Source organism: Carcharodon carcharias, assembly GCF_017639515.1.
Source record: "Carcharodon carcharias isolate sCarCar2 chromosome 37 unlocalized genomic scaffold, sCarCar2.pri SUPER_37_unloc_1, whole genome shotgun sequence".
NCBI classification, from domain to species: domain Eukaryota; kingdom Metazoa; phylum Chordata; class Chondrichthyes; order Lamniformes; family Lamnidae; genus Carcharodon; species Carcharodon carcharias.
In genome coordinates this window covers 563,611-588,578 of record NW_024470758.1, presented here as the reverse complement: position 1 = coordinate 588,578, position 24,968 = coordinate 563,611, and the positions used below count along the sequence as shown (strand labels likewise).

The 24,968-nt window shown below is 55.4% G+C and overlaps 1 protein-coding gene across 3 annotated transcripts in view; it reads left to right on the top strand.

Annotated features, from left to right (window-relative positions):
• The first annotated feature begins 5,370 nt into the window (after positions 1 to 5,370).
• Positions 5,371 to 24,968, top strand: part of LOC121274604 (RAS guanyl-releasing protein 2-like) — a 78,469-nt gene continuing 58,871 nt past the window's right edge. Inside the window, exon 1 of one of the 3 annotated variants that reach the window (XM_041181944.1) lies at positions 5,371 to 5,666. The gene's annotated coding sequence lies outside the window, so the exon portion shown is untranslated. Of the gene's footprint in view, positions 5,667 to 14,800; positions 15,093 to 16,591; positions 16,928 to 24,968 lie in introns of those variants that run through there. The other 2 variants (XM_041181946.1, XM_041181947.1) reach the window with 2 other exon arrangements.

Below are 24,968 nucleotides of genomic sequence, written 5' to 3'. Positions count from 1 at the left end.
GTGCCGCCTGTGGTGGACTGACAGACTGCCCCGGGCGTACCTCCCCTAGCGCCCGTGGCCTGTCGGGATAGGCCCCGACTCCCTGAGGCTCTGACTTGGATAAAGGAGTTAAAGTGAGCCGGGGAAAACTGAAATCTCAAGGCCCAGAGTGTAGGATATTGAGTGGGAGAGAGATTGAGGTAAATAAGGATGTCCTCAGGTCCAAGGCTGAACCAGGCTGAACAGCTCCCCTGTGACAACAATAACTTTGCATTTATATAGCGCCTTTGGCACAATAAAACATCCCAAGGTGCTTCACAGGAAACTTATCAAACAATTTCACTCTGAGCCACGAGCACGGAGATAACAGACAGGTGACCAAGAGATCGCTTTTAAGGAGGGAAAGAGAGGGAGAGAGAGGCGGAGAGGTTTGGGGGGTAATTCCAGAGCTTAGGACCACCAGTGGTGGGGCGATTGAAATCAGGGGCTGCTCAAGAGGCTGGAATCGGAGTGGAGGAGGGTGTGGGAGGGGGTTTGAGGCCACAGAGGGAGTCGGAAACAAGGACAGTAATTTTAAAATCGAGGTGCTGCTGGGCTGCGACCCGGTCAGCGAGTACAGGGGAGATCGGCGAAAGGCGTTTGGGGCGAGTTTGGTTTCGGAGGCTAAAGCTGACAGTGGGGGGAACGATTTAGCTGGAGAGCCTTGTGTCAGGGCCACGGTTGAATAGCCCGCTTTGCGACTTCCTTTCCAGTTCGGAGTGGACAGGTGAAAGGACAGTGAGGAGAAGCTTAACCTTGATGCATCACCTGGTTGAATGGCTCCTTCTTCTTTCATGGGATGTGGGAGTCGCTGGCGGGGCCCAGCGTTTGTTGCCCATCCCTAATTGCCCCCTTGAACTGAGCATCTCGCTCGGCCCATTTCAGGGGGGCAGTTAAGAGTCAACCACATCGCTGTGGGGGTCTGGAGTCACGTGTAGGCCCAGACCGGGTAAGGAGGGCAGATTTCCTTCCCTAAAGGGGACATTAGTGGACCAGATGGGGGTTTTACGACAATCGATGATGGTTGCCATGGTCACAATCGACTGAGACTGGCTTTATAATTCCAGGTTTATTAACTGAATTTAAATTCCACCAGCTGCTGTGGTGGGATTTGAACTCGTGTCCCCAAGAGCGCCGGCCTGGCTCTCTGGATTACTGGGCCAGTGATGTGACTCCTCAACAGCCACCTCGATAGTAGGCCTAGTGCCAGAGAGTGTCCGGAGAATATGACACATCTGGAGGTCAGGAGAGTGCAGAAAGGAGCGAGTTGAGCTGATTATTCAGTTTTCAATTCAGGTTCATTACCTAATGAGTAGACATAACAGCTCGGAATCTGTTCTCAATCTGCAAAAGGTATTTATTGTCAAAGACATAACTCTATGATAAGCTGAGAGGCAGTTAGAAGAGGCAGTGGGTGAAAGGCGATGATGTCTCTTACCAGATGGCCCATTGTGTGTCTCATTCTCAGCTGATGCACATCTGCAGAGCCACAGCTCACTCCACAATCACGAGGAGGATTCAGAGATCACGTACAGCAAAGGTTAGACATGAAGGAAAGCTCCATCTGTGTACAGGGAGCTTTACTCTGTATCTAACCCCGCGCTGTACCTGTCCTGGGAGTGTTTAATGGGTAAAGTGCAGACGGAGATTTACTCTGTATCTAACCCTGTGCTGTACCTGTCCTGGGAGTGGTTGATGGGGACAGTGTAGAGGCAGCTTTACTCTGTATCTAACACCGTGCAGTACCTGTCCTGGGAGTGGTTGATGGGGACAGTGTAGAGGCAGCTTTACTCTGTATCTAACCCTGTGCTGTATCTGTCCTGGGAGTGTTTGATGGGGACAGTGTAGCGGGAGATTTACTCTGTATCTAACCCCGTGCTGTACCTGTCCTGGGAGTGTTTGATGGGGACAGTGTAGCGGGAGATTTACTCTGTATCTAACCCCGTGCTGTACCTGCCCTGGGTGTGTTTGATGGGGACAGTATAGAGGGAGCTTTACTCTTTATCTAACCCCGTTCTGTACCTGTCCTGGGAGTGTTTGATGAGGACGGTGTAGAGGGAGCTTTACTCTGTATCTAACCCCGTGCTGTACCTGTCCTGGGAGTGTTTGATGGGGACAGTGTAGAGGGAGCTTTACTCTGTATCTAACCCCGTGCTGTACCTGTCCTGGGAGCGTTTGATGGGGACAGTATAGAGGGAGCTTTACTCTTTATCTAACCCCGTGCTGTACCTGTCCTGGGAGTGTTTGATGGGGACAGTGTAGAGGGAGATTTACTCTGTATCTAACCCCGTGCTGTACCTGCCCTGGGAGTGTTTGAGAGGAACATGTGTTTGCCTCTGGACGTGGGGTTCTTGAGAGTAGACGTTATGTATGTGTCAGCTCTAAGAGTCTGACCAGCTTCTGCAAGGGCTGTGAGCTGACGATTTAAATGGGGGTTGAGGTCAAGGCTGCAGTAGAACTCGCAATGAAACATTGTTTTTAGAAGCACCAAGGCCAACCACAGTCAGAAGCTGTAAGTCTGATGGAGCAATATCCTGTTTCCTCCTTGCTTGCCTCCATTGTACAGTGTGCTTCTGGTGTCAGATAAAGGCTTTTCCTTCTGTCGCCTCCTCTTCCATCTGAATAAGCAAACCAATCGGCAAACCTCACAGAGTCCCATCTCCTGTTTGAACTATAATAGGAGGAGGCCATTCAGCCCTCCGATCCCGTACTGGCCTTTTCTTTTGCTGCCTGATGGGCATCTCAGTCCCGCTGACCCACTTCGGTTCGGTAACCCATTGGGGCCTTAACCAAGCTAAATTCTATCAATCTCCGTTTAGACATTTTGAATTACTATAAGCGCAGCCCTTCATCCCTTCTGCTCCTCCAAAGTATAGCTCCTCGATGTTTGGAAAACGCTCTGATTATATTTCTTCGGTCCAGAGTGGATCACCACAGACCTCCCTACGTTGAGCGACATCTGTCACGGTCTAGACCAGTTTTTCAATTAATCAATGTCCTGAGCAAAATTCTGCCATCAGCAACACAACATATGGTGGCACAGGACACCGTGCCTATTGGGGAAGGTCAGCTATTGTTCTATATATAAACGCCCCTCCCGAACCCCTCGATTAGATTCCAGTCTGTAACTCACTCCCAGGTATCTGTTATTCTATATATAAACCACCCTGAACCCCGCGATTAGATTCCAGTCTGTAACTCACTCCCGGGTATCTGTTATTCTATATATAAACCACCCCGAACCCCGCGATTAGATTCCTGTCTGTAACTCACTCCCGGGTATCTGTTATTCTATATATAAACCACCCGAACCCCTCGATTAGATTCCAGTCTGTAACTCACACCCTGGTGTCTGTTATTCTATATATAAACCACCCTGAACCCCTCAATTAGATTCCAGCCTGTAACTCACTCCCGGGTATCTGTTATTCTATATATAAACCACCCCGAACCCCGCGATTAGATTCCAGTCAATAACTCTCTCCCGGGTATCTGTTATTCTATATATAAACCACCCCGAACTCCTCGATTAGATTCCAGTCTGTAACTCACTCCCGGGTATCTGTTATTCTATATATAAACCACCCAAACCCCTTGATTAGATTCCAGTCTGTAACTCACTCCCGGGTATCTGTCATTCTATATATAAACCACCCTGAACCCTACGATTAGATTCCAGTCTGTAACTCACTTCTGGAGATCTATTCTTCCATATTTAAACCACCCGAACACCCCTAATTAGATTCCCTGGGTGCCTGTTATTCTGTGTATAGATCTCCAGCAACCCTGCCCCCAACCCTCAACTATTGTTTCAACTATTTGCCTGATGGGCTGTGCCTCTTTGTACTCTGGTATGTCCAGTGCCGTCGAGGAGGGAATTTGCCAGCCTTTTGCCCGGTTACTCCCTGTGCCCCTTTCCACCCTGCCTGGCCTATCGATACTCTTTCCTCTGCCCCACGATGTGACCGAAACTTTGCTTTCGGAAGTGAAAGGCGCTTGTTAAAGGCATCTTTTAATACCCACCAATACACTTCCTCCGATGCAAGCTCTGTAACTTACAACCTGCTGGCACCGGCAGAGTGCCACTGTGTCAGAGGCGCTGTGGGTGAGGAGTTAAACTGAGGCCCCCTACGTCGTCTCGGGTGGATTGAACACCCCGCACATCGGAAAGGAGCAGGGAAAGAGTTGGGGTTTCCACACCCATCCAATACCTCAGCACATCCCGAAGGCTTCCCAGCCCCGCTGAAGCACTTTAAGAAGTGTGGCCGCTGTGGGAGTGAAGGAAACGTGTCAGACACTAGGCGCACAGCAAGATCCCATGAACAGCGATCCAATATTGAGGGGGGTAAATGTGGGCCCCAGCACAGCGGGGAGGACTCCACTTCGCTCGTCTTCAAATACTGCCCGTGGGATCTTTTACAACCAACCGAGAAGGGTCCTCAGTATAATGTCTCATCTGACAGGTAGCGCCTCCAACAGTGCAGCACTCCCTCAGTACTGACCCTCTGACAGTGCAGCACTCCCTCAGTACTGACTCTCTGACAGTGCAGCACTCCCTCAGCACTGACCCCCCGACAGTGCAGCACTCCCTCAGTACTGACCCTCCGACAGTGCAGCACTCCCTCAGTACTGACCCTCCGACAGTGCAGCACTCCCTCAGTACTGACCCTCTGACAGTGCAGCGTTCCCTCAGTACTGACCCTCCGACAGTGCAGCACTCCCTCAGTTCTGACCCTCCGACAGTGCAGCACTCCCTCAGTACTGACCCTCCGACAGTGCAGCACTCCCTCAGTACTGACCCTCTGACAGTGCAGCACTCCCTCAGTACTGACCCTCCTACAGTGCAGCACTCCCATAATACTACCCTCTGACAGTGCAGCACTCCCTCAGTAGTGGCCCTCCAACAGTGCAGCACTCCCTCAGTACTGACCCTCCGACAGTGCAGCTCTCCCTCAGTACTGACCCTCCGACAGTGCAGCACTCCCTCAGTACTGACCCTCCTACAGTGCAGCACTCCCATAATACTACCCTCTGACAGTGCAGCACTCCCTCAGTACTGGCCCTCCAACAGTGCAGCACTCCCTCAGTACTGACCCTCCGACAGTGCAGCCCTCCCTCAGCACTGACCACCCCCCCCCCCCCCCCCCGACCGTACAGCACTCCCTCTGCCCTCACTTCCCGACAGCTGAGAAAATGGGGCGAGGCGGGGGCGTTTGGGGGTTTTGACGCCTGGGCTTGAACCTTCACCCCGCTGCTGGTGAATAAAAGGAAGGAATCAATGTCAGTGACTTGATCTGGCGGTGGGAGGGACGTGTTGCCCTTTTAAGATGTTGAGCTGGAGGCTTGGCTGCTCTGCAGAGTGAGAGAGAGAGAGAGAGACAGAGAGAGAGAGAGCGAGAGAGCCTTTTTTGAAAACACTGCAACAAAACTCTGATCATCCCCAAAGTGCAGAGAGAGAGAGGGAGGGAGAGAAGGGCACAGTGTGACATTGGGGGGACTGTCTCTCTCTCTCTCCACCCCCCAAAACAGCCTGGTGAGGAGGGTGATATTGACAGCTCGTCCACTTCTGCTCGGGAGAAGCTTGTTTTCTGGAAACTCTTTTTTTGCTATAGCCTAATCCTGCAGCGGCGGCCACTCTGGGGAGGGTGGTAAGTGTTACCTTCTTGCCTCTCATATCATTGTGCTGGTGTCTTGCCCTCCGTGACTTGACTCCCTCTGGGAGACTGAGCTTATTAATCTCTGGGCTGGGGAGAGAAATTGGAGGTGAATCCGCTTGGAGACGCTTAAAATAAACAGCCGGAGTCTGCAGCAAGGGGAGTCAGAGATCGACACACAGGCGTTGAGTGTGGCTCGTGCTCTGGGGCAGCCTGTCTCAGAGTTGGAGGGGGGGAGGGGTGGTGGTTTTAAGAGGGGCTGAATGGCCTTGCCCCCCCCCCACCTCTCTGCCCCGCTTTTTGCCCCTCCTTGGCCATTCAGCGATAGCCTCCCCCTCCCCTCCCCTCTGGACCTAAGCCCCACAATCCCCAGGTTTTGACTCTGCCGGCGCCGGTGCCGAGGGAGCCCCGCACTGCCGGAGGCGCCGTCTTTCAGAGGGAGACGTCAAACCGAACCCCCACCGCCCCCCCCACCATCTGCTCTCTGGGGAGGGGAGGGGAAGGGAGGGGGGAGGAGGGGGCCACCTGCCCTCCGGTGGGGGTGTGGGTGGCAGGTTGGTGGTGGATGTAAAAGATCCCACAGCCACTACTGGACCAAAAAGGGGTGGGGTGGTGGGGGGGGGTGGGGTGGTGGGGGGTGGGGTTAGTTCTCACAATGTTTATCCCTCAACCCACTCTTCAGGACAAAACCAACGATCTGGGGGTCATTTTACCAGGTCGCGAGTGTACAGGAGCTTGCTGCGTGCAAATTGGCTCCAGGTAGCAGGGAGAGGTTTGTGGGGAGGGGCGGGGGATGGGCGGGTGGGGTTGGTGGTGGGGTTGCGTGGGTCATCGCCTTTTGAAGCGCCCGGTGATTGGGGTTTCCTGAAGAGAATGCAGCAAGGGCTCATCGTGCCAGCAAAGATGGGCTTCATCGGGGTGACGGGGGTAGTGGGGGTGGGTGACTGGAGTTTAACAAGACCCGGCGGAAGACAGGCTGGCTGACGTGGGTGACTCTCTGATTCCCTCCACCTCTCCCTCCGGTAAGTGTTCATATCCCACTGCTCTGCCACCAAAGAGGGAATTTGCATTTCAATAGCACCCTTCCCTGCCTCGGGACACCCCCCCCCCAGCCTCCACCAGTGCGCTCCACAGCCCTTTTTCTTTGACGTGTAGCCCTTGTTGTAACGTAGGACAAGTGGCGGCCATTTTTCACACAGCAAGATCCCACAGAGAGCGATAAGGCGATGCCCAGGTCTGCTTCACCAGCAAAGCTGCTTGAGGGATAAATATTATTCCCCACGGCACTGGGGAGATCGCCCACCTGCTCTCCGTCCAATAGTGGCTGTGCATATCTTTTACATTCCACCCGAGAATGCAGACGAGGTCTTGGATTGATTACAGTGCAGCACTCCCTCAGTACTGACCCTCCGACAGTGCAGCACTCCCTCAGTACTGACCCTCCGACAGTGCAGCACTCCCTCAGTACTGACCCTCCGACAGTGCAGCACTCCCTCAGTACTGACCCTCCGACAGTGCAGCACTCCCTCAGTACTGACCCTCCGACAGTGCAGCACTCCCTCAGTACTGATCCTCCGACAGTGCAGCCCTCCCTCAGTACTGACCCTCCGACAGTGCAGCACTCCCTCAGTACTGACCCTCCGACAGTGCAGCACTCCCTCAGTATTGACCCTCCGACAGTGCAGCACTCCCTCAGTTCTGCCCCTCCAACAGTGCAGCACTCCCTCAGTATTGATCCTCTTACAGTGCAGCACTCCCTCAGTACTGACCCACCGACAGTGCAGCACTCCCTCAGTACTGACCCTCTGACAGTGCAGCACTCCTTCAGTACTGACCCTCTGACAGTGCAGCACTCCCTCAGTACTGACCCTCTGACAGTGCAGCACTCCCTCAGCACTGACCCTCTGACAGTGCAGCACACCCTCAGTACTGATCCTCCAACAGTGCAGCACTCCCTCAGTACTGACCCTCCGACAGTGCAGCACTCCCTCAGTACTGACCATCTGACAGTGCAGCACTCCCTCAGTACTGACCTTCCGACAGTGCAGCACTCCCGCAGTACTGACCCTCCGACAATGCAGCACTCCCTCAGTACTGACCCTCTGACAGTGCGGCGCTCCCTCAGTACTGACCCTCCAACAGTGCAGCACTCCCTCAGTACAGACCCTCTGACAGTGCAGCACTCCCTCAGTACCGACCCTCTGACAGTGCAGCGCTCCCTCAGTACTGACCCTCCGACAGTGCAGCACTCTGTCAGTACTGACCCTCCTACAGTGCAGCACTCCCTCAGTACTGACCCTCCGACAGTGCAGCACTCCCTCATTACTGACCCTCCGACAGTGCAGCACTCCCTCAGTACTGACCCGCCGACAGTGCAACACTCCCTCAGCACTGACCATCCGACAGTGCAGCACTCCCTCAGTACTGACCCTCTGACAGTGCAGCACTCCCTCAGTACTGACCCTCCGACAGTGCAGCACTCCCTCAGTACTGACCCTCCGACAGTGCAGCACTCCCTCATTACTGACCCTCCGACAGTGCAGCACTCCCTCAGTACTGACCCTCCGACAGTGCAGCACTCCCTCAGTACTGACCCTCCGACAGTGCAGCACTCTGTCAGTACTGACCCTCCTACAGTGCAGCACTCCCTCAGTACTGACCCTCCGACAGTGCAGCACTCCCTCAGTACTGACCCTCCGACAGTGCAGCACTCCCTCAGTACTGACCCTCCGACAGTGCAGCACTCCCTAAGTACTGACCCTCCGACAGTGCAGCACTCCCTCAGTACTGACCCTCCGACAGTGCAGAACTCCCTCAGTACTGACCCACCGACAGTGCAACACTCCCTCAGCACTGACCCTCCGACAGTGCAGCACTCCCTCAGTACTGACCCTCCGACAGTGCAGCACTCCCTCAGTACTGACCCACCGACAGTGCAACACTCCCTCAGCACTGACCCTCCGACAGTGCAGCACTCCCTCAGTACTGACCCTCCGACAGTGCAGCACTCCCTCAGTACTGACCCTCCGACAGTGCGGCACTCCCTCAGTACTGACCCTCCGACAGTGCAGCACTCCCTCAGTACTGACCCTCTGACAGTGCGGCACTCCCTCAGTACTGACCCTCCGACAGTGCAGCACTCCCTCAGTACTGACCCTCCGACAGCGCAGCACTCCCTCAGTACTGACCCTCCGACAGTGCAGCACTCCCTCAGTACTGACCCTCTGACAGTGCAGCGCTCCCTCAGTACTGACCCTCCGACAGTGCAGCACTCCCTCAGTGCTGACCCTCTGACAGTGCAGCACTCCCTCAGTACTGATCCTCTGACAGTGCAGCACTCCCTCAGTACTGACCCTCTGACAGTGCAGCACTCCCTCAGTTCTGCCCCTCTGACAGCGCAGCACTCCCTCAGTACTGACCCTCTGACAGTGCAGCACTCCCTCAGTACTGACCCTCTGACAGTGCAGCACTCCCTCAGTACTGACCCTCCGACAGTGCAGCACTCCCTCAGTACTGACCCTCCGACAGTGCAGCACTCCCTCAGTACTGACCCTCTGACGGTGCATAAAAAGGGAGAGAGAGAGAGAGAGACAGGGAGACACAGAGAGATTCAGAGAGAGAAGGACTCTGAGTGAGCCAAGCTGGGACTTCAGGGGTTGTGTCTATGTGTGCCAGGGTGTACCCAAGTACTGAGTTCCCACTGCACTTATTGCCCACCAGCTGCTCATCCAAGGTACCCGCGTCTCAGTGGGTGAAGCCCCGCAGTGACAAATCGATTCCATGCTCCCTCACCTGTCTTCCCCTTGTGGCCACACTGGCTACATTCACTGGTTGGCATGGGGCTAAGAGGGGAAATCCAGGAGAGGGCTGACTGATCTCATCCCCAGTTGGTGCCGTGGTGACAGGTCTCTGAGGGAGAGGAGGGGCGAGTATGGAGTGGGGCTCGGGGATGGTGGACAGTGGCCTGGTTTAGGAGTGGGGGGTGGGGGGCAGGGCAGCTGCCAGCTATTCCCATTCCCAATCCCAATCCCTCCTCGTACTCCTAAGAGCGTCCATGTTGGAGCAGAGTAAGGGATTGGCGATGAATCGTGCGATGAGAGTAGAGATTGTCCCATGAGGAGAGATTGAGACAAATGGGCCTGTGCACTCTGGAGTTTAGAAAAATGTGAGGCGCTCCCTTTGAAACGTGGTAGTTTCTGAGGGGGCTTGACAGAGGAGACACTGAGAGATTGTTTCTGCTGGCCGGGTCATCATGAACGCTTGGCGGGGGGGCAGGTCCACAGTCTCGGGATAAGTGGTCGGCCATTTTGGGACTGAGATGAGGAGGAATTTCTTCATTCGAGGGTTGGTGAATCCTTGGGGTTGTGGATGCTCCATCGTTGAGTATGTCCGAGGCAAGCTCAGTGGTTTCTCTGGGGCTCTATTGGGGTTAGGGTGAGAAAGTGGAATCGAGCTTGAAGGTCAACCACGATCTTAGGGAATGGCGGGGCCAGGTTTAGAAGGCCCTCCTCCCAGTTTTGATATGCCCTCCCCAACCCCTTCCGGGTCAAAGGAGCCGCTGTGTTGGCACCACCGGATTAGTTCCTGCTGCGCGACCTACCACCAGAGGTCATCCGGCGCCCGGGCGACTGTATCCTGGCAACAGGCAGGGCCTAGCCGAGGCGGAGGTAGCGGGAGGGAAGAGGGGGTGAGATTAGGATGAGCACACGATGCCCGATGTGCTTATTGGGCTTGAGATTCAAGGTTTCCTGTCTCCGGAGTGGTTGGGAGGGTGCGGTGGGGTGATGTTGAGCAGCTGATGGCAAGAAATAAATTCCGAGGTTGTTGTTGGTGGGGAGGGGAGGGGGAGGGGGAGGGGGAGGGGGAGGAGGTGGGTTTGGATGAGGCCTCATTCCACTGAAGCCGCTTTGAAAATGAGGAGCGGGAGTGAGGCCATTCGGCCCCTCGAGTCTGCTCCGCCATCCGATAAGAGCGTGGCTGACCTGAATGTGGCCTCAAAGGTCCCGATAACCTTTGACCCCGTTGTTAGTCAAGAATCTGTCTAACTCAGCCTTAAAAATATTCAATGACTCAGCCTCCACTGGTCCCCGGGGAAGAGCATTCCACAGACTAGCGACCCTCGGAGAGAAAAAAGAAATTCTCCTCAGCTCCATCTTAAATGGGAACCCCCTGATTTTTCAACTGCGCCCCCCCCCCCACCCCCCCTTTCGTGCTGGTCTCCCCCACGAGGGGAAACCTCTTCTCAGCATCCACCCTGTCAAAGCCCCCTCAGGATCTTACATATTTGAATAAGATCACCTCTCACTCTTCTGAACACCAGTGGACACAGCTCCAGCCTTTCTTCATAAGATAACCACCCACCAAGGCCAGGAATCAAGTCGAGTGAACATTGTCTAAACTGCTTCTGATGCTGTTTACCTCCTTACTTAAACAAGGAGACCAAAACTGTTCACAGTGCTCCGGATGTGATTTCACCAAGGCCCTGTACAACTGCAGCAAAACATCCCTATTTTTATATTCCATTCCTCTTGCAACAAACCCCAACAGTCCACTTGCCTCCGTTATCACTTGCTGCAGCTGGATACCAACTCTTGCTGATTCATGCCGCAGGACCACCCCAGATTCCCTCCGGACACCAGAGTTTCACCACTTACTTCATTTAAATGATGGGCCGCTTTCCTTTGCTCCCTGGCAAAGCGGACAAGCTGACACGTTCCGCCGCATTATACCGCAAATCAGAACGAGACTGATAACAATCTGAATCTGTCCCCACTGTCCGTGGTCACGTGTCTCGCTCTTCCCTTCCCCTTTTGGCCGTGCTTTTCATGGAACCCCTCCTTTCGTGGGCTGCAAAGTGATGGTACACGCTCCTCCACTGTGTAACCTTCCTCTTTTTTTACTGTCTTGCCTCTCTGTGCGGCTCGATTGTCCCTGTGGTTAGACCTTGCGCTCAGAATAGCGCAGAAAGCTAAAAAGTTATCAAGGGCTCCGTATCAGCAGGCAGAAAGGGAAGGACTTACTTTCAGGAATAAGCATGGTCACGTTCCCCATGTAACCGCAGGACTTTGTATCCCAGGGAGAGGCTTTTACCCCAGTGTCTCGTGAGCATTGCATTCCCACTCCGGCACCAGTATTTCTGATGTTTCTGGGGATGTGGGCCTCGCTGGCTAGGCCAGCATTTATTGCCCAACCCCCCCACTTCAGAGGGGCCTTTAGGAGTCAGCCACATTTGCTGTGGAGTGTGGAGTCACGTGTAGTGACAGACTGGGTAAGGACAGCAGATTTCCTTCCCTAAAGGGGACATTGGTGCACCGGGTGGGGTTTTTACAACAATCGGATTCGTGGTCATCATTAGACTTTGAATTCCAGATTTTTATTGAATTTAAATTTCACTCTCTGCCGTGGTGGGATTTGAACCTGGGTCACCAGAGCATTACCCTGGATCTTCAGGGTTACCAGTCCGGTGACCATACCCACCTCCCCCGAGGGACAAACGCACCAGTGCGTCTAGCTCTTAAGTATTAGATCAAAACTCTGCATTCCCGAGGGAATATGCTATGTAATCATGTCACACATATCATTCCAGCCTCCCGCCACTGGAGGCGATGCAGCAGGAGGGCGCACTTTAAGCGGGACGCCTTTGTGCAGGGTATTCCCGCCCTAAATGTGGATATGGCTTAACGGGAACATGAAATGGAGGGACCGGATGCGCAAACTTAAAATGGAGGCTGGATGACCATGAACATGCTCTGGTCTAATTAATCCCAACCCCAACCCCCCCACCCACCCCCCCACCTCCCCACCCCCACCTCCACCCCGCTCCTCCTAGCACCCGACCCCCCCAGTCACCTCAAGTTACGCTCGGTCTTAACTGAGCAATGCCACAGAGGAGTGGTTTAAAATTATATCATGCGCTGGGGCTACTTTTGACATCGAGCTGTTGTTCATCTCGCTCTGCACTCTGTTTAGCTCCCACCGCCCCCCTACGCCTGCAAGCGACCATTAACCAAGCAAAGCAAGCATCCCAGGTATATAAATACACTGAGGAGGAAGTGATAGTGAGAGGCCCCATGATGCAGCTGGGCCCGCAGGCAATGCAGCAGACCTTCCGTCACTCGCTTCACAAAATAACGAGAGAGACTGGGTCGGTGACTCCCCCTGGGGTACAGGGGAAAAGAGGACAAGCGGGCGAGGTGGGGGGGTGGGGCGTGGGGGTAGCGATCAATGAGCCACCCTCCCCCCACCCCCTCACCCCCCAACCCCAGGGCTGCAGGCCCACCGAGGGATTGCGTCAAGCGCCAATTAGGCTAGGCCAATCTCCAAAGGTCAGAGGTCCCCAGCTACCACCCTTTGACCTCTGGCCGGACGGGCGCGCTCGGCGACACCCCCGAGCTAGCCGCCTGCGGTCTGCTGGGTCTTCTTTGCCGGAAGGTTCTTCACTTCTTGGGCCTCATTGCCCATCTCGAAGCCCTGCCAGCCGCCATTTTGAAGGCAGGAAGGAAGAAGGACGTACACTGTAACCATGGCAACTCAGTAAGGGGCCAGTGCAGGAAGAGAGCGCAAGAGGTCGAATTTATTGGATAATCATCATTATTTCAATTATTTTGAATGAGCGTAAACACCGTCCCATTTTGACTCTCCTAGTGCGCTATCCATTGCCAAGGAAACAGCTTTGAGCTGCGCACAGCCCTGAACATGAGACATTGGGGCTCCCGTTGTCTATGATGCCAAAACCATAAAACTAATCCCACTGCCCCGCTCTCTCTCCACAGCCCTGTATCAATCCCAACCTAATCCCACTGCCCCCGCCCTCTCCCCATAGCCCTGTATCAATCCCAAACTAATCCCACTGCCCCACTCTCTCCCCATAGCCCTGTATCAATCCCAAACTAATCCCACTGCCCCACTCTCTCCCCATAGCGCTGTATCAATCCCAAACTAATCCCACTGCCCCCGCCCTCTCCCATAGCCCTGTATCAATCCCAAACTAATCCCACTGCCCCACTCTCTCCCCATAGCCCTGTATCAATCCCAAACTAATCCCACTGCCCCACTCTCTCCCCATAGCGCTGTATCAATCCCAAACTAATCCCACTGCCCACCTCTCTCCCCATAGCCCTGTATCAATCCCAAACTAATCCCACTGCCCCACTCTCTCTCCACAGCCCTGTATCAATCCCAAACTAATCCCACTGCCCACCTCTCTCCCCATAGCCCTGTATCAATCCCAAACTAATCCCACTGCCCCACTCTCTCCCCACAGCCCTGTATCAATCCCAAACTAATCCCACTGCCCCCGCCCTCTCCCCACAGCCCTGTATCAATCCCAAACTAATCCCACTGCCCACCTCTCTCCGCACAGCCCTGTATCAATCCCAAACTAATCCCACTGCCCCGCTCTCTCCCCATAGCCCTGTATCAACCCCAAAATTGCTCCAATCTAATTCTAATAGTGGTCATTGTATCTTTAGAATCCAATTGAGAGGAAAGGTGGGCCTCGTTTCAACATCTCATCCAAAAGACGCACCTCCAACAATGAAGCCTTCCCTCTGGACTGACCCTCGGACAGTGCAGCACTCCCTAAGTACTGGCCCTCTGACAGGGTAGCACTCCCTCTGGACTGCCCCTCCGACAGTGCAGCACTCCCTCAGTACTGACCCTCTGACAGTGCAGCACTCCCTCAGTACTGACCCTCTGACAGTGCAGCACTCCCTCAGTACTGACCCTCTGACAGTGCAGAACTCCCTCAGTACTGACCCTCCGACAGTGCAGCACTCCCTCAGTACTGACCCTCTGACAGTGCAGCACTCCCTCAGTACTGACCCTCTGACAGTGCAGCACTCCCTCAGTACTGACCCTCCGACAGTGCAGCATTCCCTCAGTACTGACCCCCTGACAGTGCAGCTCTCCCTCAGTCCCAACCCTCTGACAGTGCAGCACTCCCTCACCGCTGTCCCGACAACAATCTTAGCGCTCCCTACATTGCCCAGGTGACTGACTGGGCGTCAACCCAAACCGCCAGGCCGCAACTGTTGGGTGACAGCCGCAGCTCCGCTGGTTTCCTGCCCCCGAGTCCCCACCCTTGTACATTCTGCTCCGAATAACCTTTCAAAACAAGATGGGGCTTTGGGTCGCAGCTCAGGCAAGGCTGCCGTTGCTAAGGAAACGACTTCCTCGGCCTAGCACATCCTGCTCTCCTTCCTCCCACACCCTTTAATTCTTGTCAACCTGTTGTTCGCTTCGGCCTGTCGCCTGCAGATAGGATCTCGGCACCACACGCTCCTGCTACCTGAAAGCTGGGGAATAAAACCTGGGCCCGGAAACTGAACGATCAAAGAGCCCCGGGCACAGGGAGGGGCAAGGAGGGAGGCCGCAGGCCTCGCTTGGCCTAAACACTCTCCTGTCCTGGAAGCCCCAGAAGTGAGTTGAGGATAATTTTATTTCTCGCAAATCGGTTGCTAGCCTGGAACTGACAGCCTGAAAGGGTCATCGTGTCAGGGCGCCTAAATATTTTCCTTCTTTAGAAATAAGAGCTGGTAACACTTGCGAGCCACAAGCGGGGAACCGGGTTAGCTCTTTCCGGCTGGCACCAATGCCATGGGCTGAATGGCGCCCCCCCACCCCCCCTGCGCTGTCAGGTTGCAGAACCCTGAGGTGCAGAGGGATCTGGGTGTCCTGGTACGTGGATCACAGGCGAGTTAGCGCCCAGACGCCGCAAGTGGTTAGGAAGGCAGATGGAATGGGATCCGCAAGTCGGGATGCTTTACTTCAGCTGTACAGGGACGTTGGTGAGACCACATCTGGAGTTCGGTGCACAGTTTTGGTCTCCTTATTTAAGAAAGGATACCGGAGCGTTTGGAACAGTTCAGGGAAGGTTCGCTTGACTGATTCCTGGGATGAGGAGGTTGGGTGGGGGGTGGGGGGGGGGGGGGGTGGTGAAGGGGGTTTGGGGGGTGGGGGGGGTTCGGTTTATCTTATGAGGAAAGGTTGGACAGACTGGGCCCATCTCCGTTGGAGTTTGGAAGAACGAGAGGCGATCTCATCGAAACAGAAAAGATCCGGAGGGGACTCGACGGGGCGGATGCTGGGAGGACTTCGGAGAGACTAGAGCGAGGGGGGCACGGTTTAAAAATGAGGGGTCACCCGCTTAAGATGGAGGTTGAGGAGATATTTTTTTCCCTCGGAGGGGGTGAGTCTGTGGGGCTCTCTTCTCCGGGGATCGGTGGAGGCTGGGTCATTGAATGTTTTTAAGGCGGAGGTGGAGAGGTTCTTGACTGACGTGGGGGGGGTGAAAGGTTATTGGGTGGGGGGGTGGTGGTGGTGGTGGGGGGGTGGGGGGTTGGCAGGAATGTGGGGTTGAGGCCCACAACCGGTTCAGCCACGATCGTACTGAATGGCGTAGCAGGCTGGAGGGGCCGAATGGCCTCACTCCTGCTCCTGGCTCGTACGTCAATTTACCTACGATCCGTAAAGTCGTTCGGGCGCTGGGGGCGGCGGGGGGGGGGGGTGGGGTCACTTGGGTGATGGAGCCGGGAGCGGGTGCACGCCAAGAGGGTACGAGAGGGCAAGGCGAGCGCAGGCCGTGCCCCCCCACCGTGGGGGTGCCAGTGGCAGGCGGCTGGTGTGGGTGTGAGCGCCCGGGGAAAGGGCAAGCGGGCCCTTGCGTCGCTGGGGTGGGTGGGGGTTGGGGTGTGGGGGGGGGGGTGCGGGGTGGAGTAGGTAGGGAGGAGACGAAGCGTTAGGCCTAGCGTCGGCGGCAGGCTTTTGCGGCCCAGCGGAGCTCCGCACGCTTGACAGCGCCCGGGGGCAGAGGCAAGCAATCTTATCGCTGTTGCTGTTGGATTGAGTGACAGGGTGCCCGGCTGCGCAGGAAGTGAGCAGAGACTTTCTTCCGCAAGGCGCCCATACCAGCAGCTGCCACTGATAGCAGTCAACGGTACAGGAAACAGCTCTGCCACTGCTCTCTCGTCGCCTCCCTCTCTTAGCTGAAGCCTGGGTGGATCGTGTGTGTGTGTGTGTGTGTGTGTGTGTGTGTGTGTGTGTGGCTGGCTCAGCGTTCACCCCTGAAGAGGCCATTGTAGGAACCCTCCCATTCACGAAGGCACCCGTCTGGCCACCTCAACAGCCGTCTGGGAAACTTGGGGCCCGGCTACGGAGTTCACCGGCTCTTATTTAAGAAGGGGGAGAGAGAGGTTTGCGTTTGGTAGCGCCTGTCACGCCCACCGGATAGCTCAAAGAGCTTTGCAGCCAACGAGGTACGATCTGAAGTGTAGTCGCTGCTGTAAAGCAGGAGCGTGACAGTCGGTTTGCGCACAGCAATCTCCCACAAAGACCAGTAGACAATCAGCCGGCAGTCATCCATTTTTACCGAGTAAATCTCCCTCTACACTGTCCCCATCAAACACTCCAGGACAGGTACAGCACGGGGTTAGATACAGAGTAAATCTCCCTCTACACTGTCCCCATCAAACACTCCCAGGACAGGTACAGCACGGGCTTAGATACAGAGTAAATCTCCCTCTACACTGTCCCCATCAAACACTCCCAGGACAGGTACAGCACGGGGTTAGATACAGAGTAAATCTCCCTCTACACTGTCCCCATCAAACACTCCCAGGACAGGGACAGCACGGGGTTAGATACAGAGTAAATCTCCCTCCACACTGGGACCTGTAGAGAGTAGAAGGCAGTCAGAACGTGATGGAGATAGTTAGAGCCTGGAATGCGAAGGAGACCCTGTTTGAAGTTTGACCTCCTTGAGGACAGATGTTTGTTGGTGGCTGTGGAGCGGGGTGAGTGGGTGACATCACTGGTACAGCTGTGTAGCGTGTGGGTGTGAGTTCTGCATACAGGACGATAACACTGTCTGCTGAGCAAGTTAATGGACTATTATTATTTCTCGTGACGATCATGAACATGGCCTTTCCAAGTGTTTCCCGACGGGGAGCCTGTGCTGGACGTGAGCAGACGAAGCGCTGCTTCTTTCAGGCAGTTCCTGTTACCCTGCCACCCTGTCTGACCGGGAACCCAGGGCCCGCTGTCCTTACCAGGCCACCCGCACTTACCTGGCAACGGGAGAGGAAGACGTGCGTTTGTATAGCGCCTTTCACCGCCAGTGGAGTTCTCCTGCCGCGCGAGGCCGCTGTTGCAATGTAGGAACCGCAGCAGCCAACCGGCACACAGCAAGATCCCATCAACATCAACGCGCCAGTGGCCCGCATCATCTGTCTTGAGGGCACCAGGGGGAAATACCATGCACCGTTCCCCGCCCCCCCCACCGCCACCCAATCCCCAACCCCGCCCCAGTGCTCTCCTTCAGACGGTGGGCGTGGGACTTTTTTACATCCACTTGAGAGGGCAGACGAGGCCTCGGTTTAACATCTCATCCGAAAGACAGCACCGCCAACAGGGCAGCACTCCCTCAGCACTGCCCCTCTGACAGTGCAGCACTCCCTCAGTACTGACCCTCCGACAGTGCGGCACTCCCTCAGTACTGACCCTCCGACAGTGCAGCACTCCCTCAGTACTGACCCTCTGACGGTGCAGCACTCCCTCAGTACTAACCCTCTGACAGTGCAGCACTCCCTCAGTACTGACCCTCTGACAGTGCAGCACTCCCTCAGTACTGACCCTCTGACAGTGCAGCACTCCCTCAGTACTGACCCTCTGACAGTGCAGCACTCCCTCAGTACTGACCCTCTGACAGTGCAGCACTCCCTCAGCACAGACCCTCTGACAGTGCAGCACTCCCTCAGTACTGACCCCCTGACAGTGCAGCACTCCCTCAGTACTGACCCTCCAACAGTGCAGCACTCCCTCAGTACTGACCCTCCGGTAGTGCAGCACTCCCTCAGTACTGACCCCCTGACAGTGCAGCGCTCCCTCAGTACTGACCCTCCAACAGTGCAGCACTCCCTCAGTACTGACCCTCCAACAGTGCAGCACTCCCTTAGTACTGACCCTCTGACAGTGCAGCACTCCCTCAGTACTGACCCTCCGACAGTGCAGCACTCCCTCAGTACTGACCCTCCGACAGTACAGCACTCCCTCAGTACTGACCCTCCGACAGTGCAGCATTCCCTCAGTACTGACCCTCCAACAGTGCAGCACTCCCTTAGTACTGACCCTCTGACAGTGCAGCACTCCCTCAGTACTTACCCCCTGACAGTGCAGCACTCCCTCAGTACTGACCCCCTGACAGTGCAGCACTCCCTTAGTACTGGCCCTCCAACAGTGCAGCACTCCCTCAGTACTGGCCCTCCGACAGTGCAGCACTCCCTCAGCACTGACCCTCCGACAGTGCAGCACTCCCTCAGTATTGACCCTCCGACAGTGCAGCACTCCCTCAGCACTGACCCTCTGAAAGGGCAGCACTACCTCAGCACTGACCCTCTGACAGGACAGCACTCCCTCAGTACTGACCCCCTGACAGTGCAGCACTCCCTTAGTACTGGCCCTCCAACAGTGCAGCACTCCCTCAGTACTGGCCCTCCGACAGTGCAGCACTCCCTCAGCACTGACCCTCCGACAGTGCAGCACTCCCTCAGTATTGACCCTCCGACAGTGCAGCACTCCCTCAGCACTGACCCTCTGACAGTGCAGCACTCCCTCAGTACTGACCCTCTGACAGTGCAGCACTCGCTCAGTATTGACCCTCCGACAGGGCAGCACTACCTCAGCACTGACACTCTGACAGGACAGCACTCCCTCAGTGTGTTTGGCTTTGACCTGGGTTCGGAGGCTCCACACCCTCTGCAGTCTCGGTCCAGTACAGAGCTGGGAGGCCACTGTCAAGCCTCAGAGACAAACCCTGGGCTTGCGCAACACTCCTCAGCGACCCCGCTCTCCTTCGAGTGACCATTCCTTTCGTACCCGGAGAGAAAGCCGGGTCGCAGCTTTGGTGCCTTGGCCGGGGATGATGATTGTGGAGCCAGGGCGATGGATGTGATTTAGTCGTTTGGTTTGGAGAGGCAGGTTTCTGAGGCAAGGCTACCGCATTGGGTTGGAGCCTCCTGCTCTAGGCCCGTGTCAGCCTCCAGGTTTCGTCTGGGCCTTTTTAAGCGATTAAAGCTGCCAGTTGCACCAGAGTCTTTTAGATTATTCTCTCTGATAAGAAGCAAAGACTCGCTATTGGCTCTGGATGCCCAGGGTGACACCTGTCTTCAGCTTGTAAGAAGGAAGTGGTTTACGTTGCCAAGCTGAGGGTTGGCCATTTGCATGCTCTGATCTGGCACATCAGGCTCGTCAAACCTCCCCGTCTGGCTGCCACATTTCAATTTTTTTCACAGTCGAGGGACCGATGTGCAAATTTCGGAACCAGGACCAGCTTGGCTAGGGGCACGGCAAGCTCTGGAGCACAGGTCTTCAGTACTATTGCAGGAATATTGTCAGGGCCCATAGCCTTTGCAGTATCCAGTGCCTTCAGCTGTTTAGTGGTATCACGTGGAGTGAATCGAATTGTCTGAAGACTGGCATCTGTGATGCTGGGGACCTCTGGAGGAGGCTGAGATGCATCATCCACTCAGCACTTCTGGCTGAAGATTGTAGCAAATGCTTCAGCCTTAACTTTTACACTGATGTGCTGGGCTCCTCCATCATTGAGGATGGGGATATTTGTGGAGCCTCCTCCTCCAGTGAGTTGTTTAATCGTCCACCACCATTCACAACTGGATGTGGCAGGACTGCAGAGGTTAGATCTGACCTGCTAGTTGTGGGATCGATTAGCTCTATCTATCACTTGCTGCTTATGTTGTTTGTAACACAAGTATCCCTGTGTTTTAGCTTCACCAGGTTGACACCTCATTTTTAGGTATGCCTGGTGCTGCTCCTGACATGCCCTCCTGTACTCTTCATTGAACCAGGGTTGATCCTGCAATAACCTGCTCACTGATGCCCAGTTTGGGTTCTGCCAGGGCCACTCAGCTCCTGACCTCATTACAGCCTTGGTTCAAACATGGACAGAAGAGCTGCACCCCAAGGTGAGGCGAGAGTGACTGCCCTTGACATCAAGGCAGCATTTGACCGAGTGTGGAATCAAGGAGCCCCAGCAAAACTGGAGTCAATGGGAATCAGGGGGTAAACTCTCTGTTGGTTGGAGTCATACCTAGCACAAAGGAAGATGATTGTGGTTGTTGGAGATCAATCATCTCAGCTCCAGGACATCACTGCAGGAGTTCCTCAGGGTAGTGTCCTTGGCCCAACCATCTTCAGCTGCTTCATCAATGACCTTCCTTCCATCATAAGGTCAGAAGTGGGGATGTTCGCTGATGATTGGACAATGTTCAGCACCATTCACGACTCCTCAGATACTGAAGCAGTCCCTGTCCAAATGCAGCAAGATCTGGACAATATCCAGGCTTGGGCTGACAAGTGGCAAGTAACATTCACACCACACAAGTGTCAGGTAATGACCATCTCCAACAAGAGAGAATCCAATCATTGCCCTTGATGTTCAATGGCATTACCATCACTGAATCCCCCACTATCAACATCCTGGGGCTTACCATTGACCAGAAACTGAATTGGACTAACCATATAAATACTGAGGCTACAGGAACAGGTCAGAGGCTATGGATCCTGCAGAGAGTAACTCACCTCCTGACTCCCCAAAGCCTGTCCACCCTCTACAAGGCACAAGTCAGGAGTGTGATGGAATACTCCCCACTTGCCTGGATGAGTGCAGCTCCCACAACACTCAAGAAGCTCGACACCACCCAGGACAAAGCAGCCCCGCTTAATTGGCACCACATCCACAAACATTCACTCCCTCCACCACCGACGCACAGTAGCAACAGTGTGTGTACCATCTACAAGATGCACTGCAGGGATTCACTAAGGCTCCTTCGACAGCACCTTCCAAATCCATGACCTCTACCACCTAGAGGGACAAGGGCAGTAGATACATGGAAACACCACCACCTGCAAGTTCCCCTCCAAGTCATTCACCATCCTGACTTGGAAATATATCGGCCGTTCCTTCACTTTCGCTGGGTCAAATCCTGGAACTCCCTCCCTAACAGCACTGTGGGTGTACCTACACCACAGGGACTGCAGCGGCTCAAGAAGGCAGCTCACCCCCACCTTCTCAAGGGGCAGTTAGGGTTGGGCAATAAATGCTGGGCCCAGCCAGCGACGCCCACATCCCATGAATGAATTTTAAAAACACACACACACACACACACACACACAGTCACACACACGCACACAATCACAGACACACATACACCCACGCGCACACAGTCGCACACAGTCACACACAGTCACAGAATCAGACGCACACAATCACACACAATCGCCCGCACACACACACACAGACATACAATTACACACACACATACACAGAGTCACAAACACACACACAGTCACACACACGCACACAATCACACACACACATACACGCACACACACATACACGCGCACACACCATCACCCACACACACAGTCACACACACACACAGTCACACAATCACCCACACATACACACAGCCACACAATCACCCACACACACACAGTCACCCACACACACACGGTCACACAATCACCCACACACACACAGTCACACACACACAGTCACACAATTACACAAGCACATACACAGAGTTACAGTCACAGTCCTGCACACACACTCACACACACACACAAACACAGTCACGTACACACACATGCATATAATGTTTGCAGTGCTGACTGTATATATTACCGCTAGGCCATAATTAAGCCTGATCTTGACTTTTACAATACTGTGCGAGATCAGCTGTCAGTATTGGGCTATAATTTGACTTGTGGCTTGTCCCAGTTTCCACTTTGGTTGTCACTCACCACTCCCAAGTGAGATGACGGGGCGTACCAGCTTAATTCACCCCCCCCACGCCCCCCACACCCCCCACCCACCCCCCACCCCCCCACCCCCCCGATCGAGCTCTGAGCCTCTCCTCGCCCCAGCTCCCAGGAGGCCGGGGTGGTTGAGCAGCCTCTGCAAGGATGAACCCAATCGGGGCCCGAACCACCTCCGCGGCGGTAGCCTTTGTTTACGCGCGTTCTCCATCTGGGCCGGCCGGTCAAAGGTCGGAGGGCAAGCCCCCTCCCCGCCACCCGACACCCTCCCCCTCCCCCTCCCGTCATTCAAAGGTCAAAAGCAGTCTGCAAGGTGAGGGGCAGGCACGTCCCCGGGTTTGGGTTTTAAGGGGCCTTGGGACAGGAACGAGGGAGGATGAAGCAGGTGGCATGATGGGGTTGGTTGGTAGACGATGGTGGGGGAGGGTGGCAGGGTGGGGGGAGGGCACAGAGGCTGGAGAGAGGATGAGAGATTGGGGAGGGGAACTTGGAGCACGTATAGAACGGCGTCTGGGGGGGAATACATACAAAAAACAATCACGAGGGGGTTTGGACAGAGTAAATAAGGAGAGACTGTTTCCCAGCGGCAGGAGGGTCGGTAACCAGAGGGGGACACAGATCGAAGAGATTCGGTTAAAGGACCAGAGGCGGGGTGGGGAGATGAGGAGAATTTTTGTTGACACAGCGAGTGGTTGTGATCTGGAAGGCGCTGCCTGAAAGGGCGGCGGAAGCGGACTCGGTCGGAACTTTCCAGAATGAGAATCGGATAAATACCTGAAGGGGAAAATTTTGCAGGTTCTGGGGGAAAGAGCCGAGATGGGCGGGGGGGGGGTGGTGGTGGTGGGGTGGGTAAGTGGGCCGGTGAGCTAGCTCTTTCAAAGGGCTGGCACAGGCACGATGGGCTGAGTGGCCTTCCCCTGGCCCTTCTGCGCTGCTGTTTTGAGATGTCTCAGAGGCGACAGGTGAGGCTTCTTGCCTCCACCTTTGACTTAGTCATCCCGCGCCCACATTCCCGAGAGCTCAGCCAGTCCTCTCTCTCTCTCCACGTTGATTTCATTAGGCTTTCCGCTCATCCCCCCCACCCCCCCCAACTCCACCACCCCCACCGGCCACTAACCCACCTCCAACACCCTCCCACCCACCCCCCCCCCCACCCATAACTTGCCAGAGTTGTGTCCTCCTCCCCTCGGAACTTAGCAGGAGCGACGTCCGACCCTGCCACGGTCAGCTGACACAACAGGCCGAAAACGGAGCCTGGGCCTATCCTGGATTGAGCTGCGGAGGGGAGGGGGGAGGGAAGGGGAGGGGAGGGGGTGTGTGGGGTGGGTGGGGGGGAGCTGCATGTCTATGTTACAACAAAAACTTGCATTCATATAGCAATACTAACACCGGAAACAGCGCCAAGGCACTTCACAGGAGTCAAACAAAACCATTGACCTTGTCGTGAGAGGTATTATAGCGACTGGTGGCCTCAACCAAAGAGGTCGGCCTTTAGGAGCATCGTAAGGGAGGGACAGAGGGAGGAGGAGAGGTTTAGGGAGGGAATTCCAGAGCTTAGGGCCCCTCCCCAACCACCAGGCAGCTGAAGGCCCGGCCGCCAATGGTGGAGCGATGGAAATCTGGTGGGGGGGAGGGGGGGTGGGGTGGTGTGGAGGTCATAATTGGAGGAGAGCGGAGATCTCAGAGGGTTGTGGGGGTGGGACGAGAGCATAGCGATAAGGGAGACGAGGGCCAGGCCGTGGGAGGGATCTGAATCAAACAAGGATACGAGGATGTTAGGATCGGGATGTTGCTGAACCGGGAGCCAGTGTGTGGGTCAGGGAGCGCGTAGAGGAGGGAGCGGGATTCGGTAGGGGTTTCAGGCGGGGGCAGAGTCCGGGATGAGCTGAAGGGTACGGAGGGTGGGATTTGTGGAGGCTGGCCAGGGGAATGTGGGAGTGATGGAGCTGGGTGCTGGTGGCGGGCGGCGGGGTGGGGAGGTGGGGAGTTCCCTGATCTTTCTATTCATGACCTCTCGTCACTGGGTTTGCCAGGCTTGTCGTTGGAGAGGTTTTGCATACAGTCACTTATTACCTTTCAGGTTGGGCGTGTGGAGTGCGTGCTGGTCGATCTTGAAAGAGAAAGTGGTTCGGTGAGGGGGGGGGTCCGTGGTTAGCCTCTGTACACCTTGGGGCTGGTTGGGAGGGGTAACAAAGGGAGAGAAAGAGAGAGAGAGAGAGAGAGAGAGAGAGAGAGAGATGGGGGTGGGGGCTGCAGTAGAAAAGATTCCACCCCCACCCATCCCTTTGCCACCTGCGCCGATCGGTGGGTGAGATGGGGGTGGCGGTGGGGTTGGCTTGGGGGTGGGGGGGCGTTGCCTTGCAGCAGGTTGGACCCCCTCCTGCTGTCGAATAGCTCAGTCCACCGCTCGCGGGCTGGGGAAAGCGTCACCCAGCACCCCCCCCACCCCGTCCCCGGGCAAGC